The sequence below is a fragment of the Arachis ipaensis genome, chromosome B2 (genome assembly GCF_059453495.1).
Source record: "Arachis ipaensis isolate K30076 ecotype BB chromosome B2, ASM5945349v1, whole genome shotgun sequence".
In the NCBI taxonomy this organism is placed as follows: domain Eukaryota; kingdom Viridiplantae; phylum Streptophyta; class Magnoliopsida; order Fabales; family Fabaceae; genus Arachis; species Arachis ipaensis.
The window spans coordinates 116,780,092-116,790,910 of NC_142437.1; the positions used below are offsets into that span (position 1 = coordinate 116,780,092).

Sequence of the window (10,819 nt, forward strand, 5' to 3'; positions counted from 1 at the left end):
TAAAGGCATAGAATCCTATAATTAATATACAGATATATTATATAAATATAGACGATACTAATTGGTCTAAATTGATACTAATGATTCTCTAACATCTAAAATTTTTTTAGAATACATATAGCTATTTTTTGTCATATTTTTTATTTTTTTGTAAACTAACCCTATGTTAACTAGATCAATATCATAACTTTCTGAAATTAAATCATCTATCAAACAATTAAATCAAATTGACTTGTCAATATATATACATGATGTTTTGGTGACTAGAAGAATGTTTTTTTTTAAATAAATATTTTTATTCATAAATATTATTCAAAATATTAACAAAATTATTTATAAAAGATTAAAATTAAATTCATTATATTCATAAAAAATAAATTCTATATGACAAAAATATCAATCCTAAAATTTTTGTTTTCATTTTAAAAAATTTCAAATTATCCCTACTATTTATTCTAAGTATCTGACATCACTATTATTTCTTTTCTTTTAAATATCAAATTTTTCATAATTCAATTATTTTACGGGCCAATTATTTTATTAAAATTTGGCCAATACTTAATCAGTAAAAAAAAAATCTTATATCATTAGATATAATCTCACACTATTAAAAATATTAATGATAACTAATTATTGAATACAAACCACAAAATTGTCGAATACCGCCACGCCACCTCCGCTACCATCAACACTGCCATCACAACATATCAACATATGGATTTGATTGATTTGCGGTTGACCTGTAGCTTGAACACTCCTTCCTCATATTACTCTACACTCTAATACCACCCACAACCACAACTATGTCTCTCAAAGCCCTAGCTCATACCCTTCCTCACCACATCAGGGACGGATCTAGAAAGTTTAATATGGAGGGGTCGAATTTTAGATAAATTATTTTTATTCTATAAAAATAATTAACATATAATTATTAGAGTTATTTTTTCAAAAAATTTATCAATATATATATAATTATAAATTTTTTTCATAATTTTATTTTTAATATAATAGTTACATAAAAGAAATATAACAATATCAATAGTACATTAGAAAATTATAAAGTACCAATAATTTATAGCGTATTTAGTTAAAAATTATCACATATCTTATTAATTAAAATTAATTCTTTAAAAAATTTTAAAAAATGTTAAAAAATTTGAAAATAAATGATAAATTATTAATTATTTGAAAGACACAATACCTTTATTGAATTCAAGATATAAGATTTTTATAAAAATTTTTCTTTCAACAACGTAAATTTAGAATAAAAATAAATATTTTTTATAAGAAAAAAATATCTAAAGTACATTGATTACCAAAATATAACTACGTAAGTTATTATTAATATAATAATATGAATTTTAAATATGTTAATATAAAATAAATAAATGATTTTTTTAAAATAAATATAAAAATTATTATATAAAAACTAATTTGAAAGTTACAAAGACTTAAGGGTATGATATTAAATCAGTTAAGTGAAAAATATTAGTGAATTAAATAATTAAGATATAAATCTATCACTTAATGAAAAATAATACATATAAAAATACTAAATTATATAATATTTTTTATTTTTTTAAATACATATCTCATATATAAATATAGTTTCTAAAATTTTTGGAGGGCCGAGGCCACTACTCGCCCCCCTCTAGGTCCGTCCCTATTCCTCACCAAGCCTAAATCCACCCCCTAATTATTAATTTTATAATAAATAAACATATATTATATTAAAGCAAAAAAAAAAAAAAACTTCAATAACCATTTATTTCATTAATTCTCCACTTGTTTATTTTTATCACGGAATACATAAAAAGATGTGTTTGTTCAAAATACATGTGAACAAACATAATGAGAAGAGCACTTAAGTTAATCTATCATTATTATAGCAGCAACAACCTCTTGCGGGAATACACCGACCAACTAGATAGTGTTTAATTTCGACACAGGATTTCTTGCATTCAAAGCTGTTACAATTTTGTTCTGTTTTGCTGTCGCAAGTTATTATTGAAAGGCTATGTATTGTGCCACTTCTTGCGTCTGCAATAATCAACACAATTGATATATTAGTATAATATTTAAATATATTTTATATTCATTAAGTTAAAGATAATCATTTATGTATTTCTATTTAAATGTTTAAATTTTGACGATAAATAATTTCATAATATAGTATTATTAAAAAGTTTAAGACAAATTTTGCTACCTGAAGTGAAAAGAAAAGCCACAAAAAGAATACAGCATAAAAGCTTTAGATGAGCAACATTAGTAGCCATTCTGCTAAAATTACTTTGTGTTCTCTCGCTTTTTTGAAAGAATATGACTTATTATTCATATTGGTTACGTTATTTATAGACTCCTGTAAAAATAAATTAAACTTAATATGATATTTTAATTATGATGACAAAAATAAATTAAACCTAATATTGAATAAAAATTACCTCAGTAACCAAATAGAATCTTATCTCACTTGCTTTATTCTAATACTTCTTCGTGCCAATTACTCTCTTCCTTTTTATTTAATAAAATTATTAATAAAAAAGTAAATTAATTATTTTAGACAAAATTAAATTTTAAAATGAACATTTATTTTGGATTAGAAAGAGTAATAAAGTTTTAATTTTGTAGTAACTTTTTATTTCATTAATTTTCTATTTGTTTATTTTTATCACGGAATACATAAAAACAAAAGCATCTATTTGTTCAAAATACATATGAACAAACAAATATGATGAGAAGTAGTCACCAAAAAAAAAAAAATATGATGAGAAGAACACTTAAGTTAACCTATTGTATACTAAAGCAGCAACTCCCTCTTTTACTATGACCAACTTGAAAAGTGTTTAATTACGATACAGAAATTGCTATAATCTTGATTATTATAGAATTAATGCGTGGGATGATATGAAGAGTAGTAATAAAAGTAGAGAGAGAAAATTAAAAGAAAAGGCAGAATATTGTACATACATAATGGATTAATGAGGTTGAAATAAAAAGTAATAATAAAAGTAGAGAGAGAAAAATAACAAAAGGCAGAGTATTGTATATAAATTGTGGATTAATAGAAGTAAAACAAAAAGCAATAATAATAAAAGTAGAGAGAGAAAAATCAAAAGAAAAGACAAAGTATTATGCATAAACAATGGATTAATATGGGGTGATATAAATAGCAATAATAAAAGTAGAGAAAGAAAAATTAAAAGAAAAGACATAATATTATGCATAAATAGTGGATTAATGAGGTTGAAATGAAAAGCGTAATAAAAGTAGAGAGAGAAAAATCAAAAGAAAAAGTAGAGTATTATACATAAATTGTGGATTAATGGAGGTAAAACGAAAAACAATAATAAAAGTAGAGAGAGAAAAATCAAAAGAAAAGGCGGAATATTGTGCATAAACTGTGGAAACATCCTATGATTTTTATTTTTCATTTTTTTAGTAAAATAATAAATAATTTTTAAAAAATTTTGATTTCGGAGTAATTAGTCACTTAACAAAAAAAAACTCAAATAGTTTATATTGTTTTCTTTTTGTTTGTAAACTGTGTTTGTTGGATTCTATAATTTATTTGTATAATAGTAAAATGCTAGAGATTTTAGAAACTTAGTAAATGGATAATATTAGAGTATAGTTATTTTATTTAGATAAATTGATTTATCTATTTGATCTAATTTTTATATGAAAAAATTTGACTAATTATTTAAAAAATGCACATAAAAAATAGATAAAATTTTGATATCTAAAAGTTTTTATTTTTTAAAAGAACTTGGTCATTTATAATAAAAAAAATACTTTTAAAAAGCTCACTTGATATAAAAATATCAAATTTTAATGATAAAAATATCTTTTCTTCTAATAACTTTTACAAAAAATTTACATTAAAATATAATTTCTAAATTTTTTTTAGAATATATATAGCTATTTTTACTATATTTTTAAATTTTTTGCAGGCTAACCCTACGTTAACTACTATATGATATCATAACTTTTTGAAATTAAATTATCTATCAAATAATTAAATCAAATTAATTTAATATATATATACATGGATGTTTTGGTGACTAGAAGAATATATATATTTTTAAAAAAAATAACTATTTCTATCCATAAATATTTAGAATATTAATAAAATTATTCACAAAAAAATAAAATCAAAATTAAATTTATATCCATAAAATAAATTTTTATGATAAAAAAATTAATTCTAAAATTTTTGTTAATTTTTTTAAAAATTTAATCAAAAGTTCCAAATTATTTCTAATATTTATTTTCATTATCTCTGACACCACTATCATTACTTTTCTTTTAAATATCAAATTTTCATAATTCTCTGTTATCACCGTATTAATTATGTGCAATACCACCACAATAGTACCAACAACCACAATTAGTTATGAAGCACGGACATTCTGTAAATTGTCGTATCTACATGTCAAATATATTTTAGACATAACATTTACAGACACTCGTTCAACACATGTATCTGTTGCGTCCAACTATGTCTTAATAAAAAATAAAAAAGTATCATTCAAATACGTTTGGACACACCTAAATATAAATCACGTATCAGCGTGTCCAATCTTATTCTTAACATGTATTCTTAAAATAAATTTAGAAATAGTATATATTATTATTTATTAAAACAAAAAAATATTTTAAATACTTTATATAATTAAAATAAGATATTAAAATAATTAAAAAATTAAACTTTGTTTTAATATCAATAAAATATCAAAATATCATTACAATTATCTAAAAAATACTTTATATTTTATATGTATGCGTGTCCCCGTGTCTTATAAAATTTTAAAATTTGTATATCGATATGTCTCGTGTCGTATCGTTTTCCGTATCCGTATCAGTGTCTGTGCATCATAATTCATAAATCATAAGTCATACCCCAACAACCGCAACTAACTATTTATTATTTATTATTAATTTTATAATAAACAAGCATATATATCATATTAAAGTAAAAAGGACTTCAATAACTTTTTATTCAATAATTCTCCACAAATTTATTTTTATGACGAAATACATAAAAAATATGTTTGTTCAAAATACATATGCATGTGAACAAACATAATGAGAAGAGCACTCAAATTAACCTATTATCACTGTAGCAGCAACAACCTCTTGTGGGAGTACAGTGACCAACTTGGAAGTGTTTAATTTCGACACACACTTTCTTGCATTCATTATTGTTACAATTTTGTTCTTTTTTGTCGTCACAAGACATTATTGAAGTCCTATGCACTGTGCCACTTCTTGCGTCTGCAATAATCAACGGTTCAACACAACTGATAGATAAGTATAATACTTAAATATATTTTAGAGTTAATAAGTACGATTTTGGTCGTTAAGGTATATGCCGAAATTTTTTTCGTCTCGAATCTTTTTTTGCATACAAAATTGTTCCTAAGGTTTTAAAATCAAGTTTTAAAATTGTCTTTCTTACTTAAATCTTAAAAATTTAGACCAAATTATCTATAACAAAAAAATTATAAAATAAAAATATAAGAAAAAGAAAGTATTTCTGCTCTTGCAAATGGAGAAGGGAAGAAGAAGAATGGGAAAGGAAAGAAGAAAAAGTTGTTCACGATCCACCTCTGCCTCTGCTTTTGCCACTATCTCGATACGATTTTAGTCCCTACGATAAGGACGATTTTAAAATCAAGTTAAACCTTAAGAACGATTTTGTATACATGCAAAAAAAGGTTGAGGACCAAAAAAATTTTCGACCTATACTTTAAAGACCAAAATTGTATTTAACCATATATTTTATATTCATTAAGTTAAATATATAATCATTTATGTATTTGTATTTAAATGTTTAAACTATTATCATAAATAATTTTATGATATAGTATCACTAAAAATTTAAGACACAATTTTCTACCTGAAGTGAAAAGAAAAGACACAAAAAGAATACACAAAAAAAGCTTTGGAGCAGCATTAGTTGCCATTCTGCCAAAATTACTTTGTGTTCTCTTGCTTTCTTGAAAAAGTATGACTTATCATTCATATTGGTTAGGTTATTTATAGACTCCTGTAAAAATAAACTTACCTAATATGATATTTTAATTATGATGAAAAAATAAATTAAACCTAATATTGAATAAAAGTTAACTGAGTAATTAAATAGAATCTTATCTCATTAATTAAAGCAAAAGATATTATGTTAGTAGTGTTAGAAAAATAAGAGAGAAATAGAAAAAAATTTATGTCTATTCTAGTTATGTAAAATAGTACAATGTATAAAAAGATATTTATAAATAGTAAAAGAATTGAAATAATAAAATTGTTATATCTTATAACAAATATTTACATATATCAAATAGTCTTAATGATAAATGTTAAAAGTGAGCTTAGAGAGGTGTTTCTTCGTGTATCCTCATAAAACTGAGAGAGAGATGAACGACAGAAGAAGGAATTTGGTCATGGTAATTTTATTGAATGACAAAAGAATTTACAAACTACAGCACCTATTTGTACAATGTACAATTGTTTTTGTTCCTACTTCTAAGTTCTAACAAACTCTATCATAAATAACTAATTACAACTGTAATTCTATAATTATAAATTTACTCTCTAACAATATCATGTTTGTTATATTTAGAATTAATTATAAATGTGTAATTAATAACTAATAGCAATTAATAGTAAAATTAGTTATGTGATAATAAATACTAATTAATTTTAATATATTCTAACAAATAAGAATTAGTTTCCGTGACACTATAAATAATCTAAAAAATAGATGACATTGTATTCATAATCTTTTATTCGAAGAATACAATAGAATACAAGGTGATTTTCGTAGAATGGCTCCAAAAATCTTCTTGTGCATTCTTTTTGTAGCTGTGCTATTGGCTTCAGGTAATAAAACTTATTTCAAAGCTTAATCAAATAAATATCCTTTAATTTCAACATGAGAAAATAAATTATTTTTCATAAAGTTATTTGTTTTTATTGTTAAAGAGCCCCTTAATTATTTCTATGTACAAAGAAATTCTAATGACATTGGGTTTAATTAATTTTTACCAATTATTGCAGAAGCAACAAGTGGCACAATAATGGTTGAAGGCGAAAGGAAGGTGTGCGCCAAGAGTAAAGGAAAATGTCCAGATAACAATGCCGCTTGCTTTGAAGACTGTGTAGAAAGGAATTACGTCGATGGCCATTGTGAGGGCTTCAATTGTTGCTGTTTCAGTCATGACTAGAGATTAGTGTTTAAGATTTTTATTATTATAATAATATCCCTATTAATAATAAGGTGAGTTTTATGGTGTCTTTTATTATGGTGCCTAAATTGTTTAACTTACTTTTAAAGGTAAAAAATAAAATATTTAAAATAAAAAGTAAAATATTTAAAATTTATTAAATATTATCTATTTACCTTTTTTAATAAGTTAAGTACAATCTCAAAAGCACCATAGTATTCACCAAATAATAAACCCAGCTTTTGTGTTTTCCTTGTTATTACTAATAAGTGGAAAATTAATGAAATAAAACTTTTTGAAGTTTTAAATTAATGATATATTGTTATTACAAATTTTAATTTTTAAATGTGATGAGATGCTATCATTTAGTAAAATCAAATAATTATTACTTTAATATTCAAAATATGAATCCGAATTTTCTTCGTCATGATATAAAACAAATATAAGAAGGTTATATTTAATGTAATTTTTAATTATATAAAATATTAAAAATAATTTTTTTAATAAATAATAATATATACTATTTTTAAATTTATCTTAAAAATATATATTAAGAATAAGGCTGAAAATAATTTTCTTTTATTAAGACACAGTTGGATATAAAAAATATGCGTGTCAAACAATTATTTATAAATATTGTGTTCAAAATATATCTGATATACAGACATGACAACTTGATGAAATGTCCATAATTCATAGATTATATATAATATTAAAACATATAGTAATATCAAAGAATATTTTGTGCACATTATAAAATATATTATATTATTATATAATAGTTAATTCTGTTGAAATAGTATCATATGTAATTTTTCGAGTAAAATGCATGTTTACAAATATTTAGATAAAAATTTGTATTATACAATAATATGCTTTTAACAAAATTAACTATTACAATGTATTTAATTTTTTTAACGAATAATCTAAATAATTGTTTTCAAGTAATATAAAATAACTTATTATTATTTATATTTTGTAATTAAAAATAATATTACATAATAATTACTCTTAATAAATAAAAATATTTTTGTATTTATTTTATTTAAAACAAAATATTACACTTATTATTTTTAAATATTATATATATATATATATATATATATATATATATATATATATATATATACTCTTTTTTTGCTTATAATTACATTTATATGACATAAGCGATGATGGAATGAAATGAATTTTTAATTACATTTGTAATATAACTTTTTAATATTAAAAATAATTTAATGCATTCTTAATAAATAAAAAATATCTTTGTATGTATATATATGTTTTATGTTTTAATGTTTATTTATTTAAAAGCAAAAGGTTACACTTGTCATTTTTAAAATACTATATACATATTTTTAACAAAATTAATTATTACAGTGTTTTAAATTTTTTAGCCAATAATTTATTATCTTCAAGTAATATAAAATAATTTAATTATTTTATATTTTGTAGTTAAAAATAATATTGAATTGTAATTAATCTTAATAAATAAAAAATATTTTTACATATATTTATATGCTTTATATTTATTTATTTTTTAAAAAAAAGATTATATTTTCTATTTTAAAATATTATATATTAAAATGTATTTATTCGTGTATGTACTAATATATTCTATATTTATAAAGTCTATCAATACTCTTCTTTTATAATATTCTTTAATTTTTCATTAGTAAAATCTAATGTGTCATAAAAAGTGATGCATCTAATACGCAAAAAATTATTGTGCTTGTTTTAAACGCACCCTAAAATCACTAATAAAAAAGTGAACTAATTATTTTAGATAAAATTGAATTTAAAAAATGAAAATTTATTTTGGATTAGAAGAGTAATAAAAATTTAATTTTGTAGTAACTTTTTATTTCATTAATTATCCACTTGTTTATTTTTATCACGGAATACATAAAAACAAAACATGTGTTTGTTCAAAATACATATGAACAAACAAACATGATGAAAAGTGCACTTAAGTTAACCTATTGTTACTATAGCAGCAACACCCTCTTTTAGGATTACACTGACCAGCTTGAAAATGTTTAGTTACGGTACAGAAATTGCTGCAATCTTGAATATCACAGTGTTTTGTATTCTCATCGCAATCCATTATTGCAGTCCTATCCGTTGTGTCACTTTTTGCACCTGCAATATTAATATAGTATTTAAATATATTTTATATTCATTTAGTTAAGTATAATCATTTATGTATTTATTAATTCTCTAAATTTTTTAAATAAATAAATTTGATGTATAGTATTAATTTTTTTATAATAAAAAATGTAAGTTCAATTATTGTTAAAAAAAAAGTTCTGCTTAAGGTAATAAAAAAAATCCACGCAAAATTTATATATTAAGTCAATAAAAAATTCTTGTTTGAAAGAGTGTGTGTATTAGATATAATTATTCATACATCTTTATCTAATAATTTAAATTTTTAAGATAGATGATTTCATCACATATTCTAACAACAATGTCAATAGCCCATTAGAGAATTTATGTGTGCATCCAAGCGTGGGTTTTCTTGTAATATATATTATTTTTTTATAAATAATTGATATTTCAGAATAAGAAATTAAATCCATTATTTCTCTCATTTTAGGATTTTTTTATTTTTTTAGAAAATAAATTCTTCTTTTTTATGTAAGTAAAAAGGTTAAGAGTTGATTTTTATTTAATTTATTTTAAAAATAGTTTGAAATAGATAATTTACATATTTTTATTATTTTTAACGAAAAATTTTGAAATAAACCCACTCGTTATTATATAAAATGAAATTTGAACAAAAAAAGCTTTAAAACAAATTTTGCTACCTGAAGTAAAAAGCGCAGCCACGAGAAGAATGCACAAAAGAAACTTTGGAGCAGCATTAGTAGTAGTCATTCTACCAAAATCACTTTGTGTTCTCTTGCTTCTTTGAAAGAATATGAATAGTGAACCCTATTAGTCAGTTTATTTATAGACTCCTACAAAATATATTAAGGGCTTGTTTGTGTGTCATTTTTAAAAAAAAATATTTTAAATAATATTTTTTTAAAATATCTTTTACAAAAATAAAAATAATTTTATATTTAAATATCTCATATAAAATTTTTTTTATTTATCAATTATATTTGAATAAAATAAAATAAAAATATTTTTTTGTTTATTTATTATGTGAAAAATATCTTTTTTTAAGAAAAAGATCTTTTAAAAAAGATATAAATTGTAACTTCTCAAAAAAGATATTTTTTATTTTTTTAGTACTTTTACTTTTACTTTTACTATTAAAAATTTGTTAAACACACTAAAAAATAGAAAAAGATATTTTTTCATTGAAAAATATATTTTTTATCGATTTAATGGCGTCCAAACAAACACTAAGACTTAGTGTAGCAAAATTTTTACTTTTTAAAAGTTATAACATTTGTATTTGATAAATTAAATTAAAAAAATAGTTTTTAATAAATACAAGTAACAATAAATACATTTAATAAATTAACTTTTAAAATTTAAAATATTATAATAGACATTAATATAGGAATTAAATTTAAATATTAATTAATGTATTTAACTTAGTTTAGTAAAACTATTACTTTTTAAAAAGTGTATCAAATTAAAAA

General features: G+C 21.4%; 2 long non-coding RNA genes across 2 annotated transcripts; both read right to left on the bottom strand.

Moving 5' to 3' along the window:
* Positions 1-1,753: 1,753 nt before the first annotated feature.
* On the bottom strand, positions 1,754-2,326 carry LOC110269049 (uncharacterized). Its single transcript, XR_002358010.2, has 2 exons — positions 2,207-2,326; positions 1,754-2,040 (listed from the first exon to the last, which is right to left on the bottom strand). It is a non-coding gene; the product is annotated as an uncharacterized LOC110269049 (long non-coding RNA).
* Positions 2,327-9,052: 6,726 nt separating this feature from the next.
* On the bottom strand, positions 9,053-10,150 carry LOC107628544 (uncharacterized). The gene is made up of 2 exons (XR_001617830.3): positions 10,031-10,150; positions 9,053-9,362 (listed from the first exon to the last, which is right to left on the bottom strand). It is a non-coding gene; the product is annotated as an uncharacterized LOC107628544 (long non-coding RNA).
* Between the last annotated feature and the right edge of the window lie 669 nt (positions 10,151-10,819).